Below are 1687 nucleotides of genomic sequence, written 5' to 3' on the forward strand. Positions count from 1 at the left end.
AATGGTCACACATTATTTTCTACTCTTTCTGGTAGAGCTGAGATCCGGCCACTACACTCCAGCCTGGGCGACAGAGCCAGACTCCGTCTCAAAAAAAAAAAAAGAAAAAAGAAATTGATAGACTCAAGTATGAATTACTTCACAGGTTGATAAGCAACAGTCTACTGCTTCTTGTATATCTTCTTTTCACAGCATGGTGCCTCCAATAGCTACATTAAATTGAACTTTGCCTTGAAAGTCGTTTCAAACAATATTTTGGACAAGAACAGATTTGTAACTTCTGGTTCCTCTGCCTGGGACAAGTTTTCCCCAAGTACACATCTCTTCATCTTTCCCACGAAACTACTATATGCTTCATGAAGGACGTGCCTAGAATGCAAATGCGTAATAAATAGCACACGATATAAGATGGACAATAAATATTTGTTGCATGAATAAATAAACCCATCTCTCTGCAATCACTTTGCTTAGTTTTGCTCAGGAGAAACTTGATCCACTACACAAAATTGAATACAGCCTTGAATGAGAGGGATGGAGGACAAATTTCCAACAACAGTTAGAGTCTCCTCTAAAACCTGTCTAATGCAAAAGAAAAAGAAGAGATGGAAAGAATAGACGCACATTAAGTGAACAGAGGCCTTTCAGTACTTCTGCTGAGATACTAAAAGGAGACAAAGTAGTGATGAGTGAAGACAGAGAAGGGATTGAGAGTATGAAGTACCAGCAGCAATAGCTGGTACTAAGGAGGATTGCAAAGGGACAATTAAGAAAAGATCATCAGCTATCTAATTGCCCTGAAAATCTGACTTAGAATTTGTCTTGCAAGTGAGGACAATCCAATCGAAGGCAACTGGGAAGTCCAGGGTACTGGTTTCAGGTCCAGCTTTGAGCAAGGTTCAAGTGATAGGATCAGGACCCAATTTATTTCCCTCATCTTTTGGTTCCATCTTTTTCTGCACTTGTTCTATCATCAAATAGGCTTTCACTCTGGACTGCAAAAGGCTACAACATTTCTACTCCAAATCTTTACAATTTCAGATCTTGCAGAAAAGAGTGAGTCTGTTTCAATGATGGCACAAACCAGTGTCCCAGAATTGAGTCTCATTAGTTCTGATTAGCCTACCCTGGGTCAGTTGCCCATCTTGGCTAGAGAGGTAGGATGTTTTGATGGGCCTACACCTGGGTTGCATGCTTCATCCCTAAAATCAGGTATGGAGTCAACTTCTCTCGAAACACATAGAGTCAGAAGAAAGGTGGTATCCCCAGTGTGCCATCAGACTGTATTTTTCATAAGAAGGGAAGTAGATGCCAGAGGCAAAAACAAGTTACATGTACTCCATTTTCCAAATAAGCTTAAGTGTGGCTTTCATTCTAGTTGCCCAGAGAGAGCTTTGATTATGTATTCTCAGAATTCCTGAGGACATCAGAGGTGTTGTAAATTTGGGAAATAAACAAATACAAATTAAGAGCTGGCTCTCAACAGACAAATGAAAAAAATTCTCATCATCACTAGCCATCAGAGAAATGCAAATCAAAACCACAATGAGATACCATCTCACACCAGTTAGAATGGTAATCATTAAATAGTCAGGAAACAACAGGTGCTGGAGAGGATGTGGAGAAATAGGAACACTTTTACACTGTTGGTGGGACTGTAAACTAGTTCAACCATTGTGGAAGACAGTGT

This window comes from Colobus angolensis, unplaced genomic scaffold, assembly GCF_000951035.1.
Source record: "Colobus angolensis palliatus isolate OR3802 unplaced genomic scaffold, Cang.pa_1.0 Scaffold15, whole genome shotgun sequence".
Classification (NCBI taxonomy): Eukaryota; Metazoa; Chordata; class Mammalia; order Primates; family Cercopithecidae; genus Colobus; species Colobus angolensis.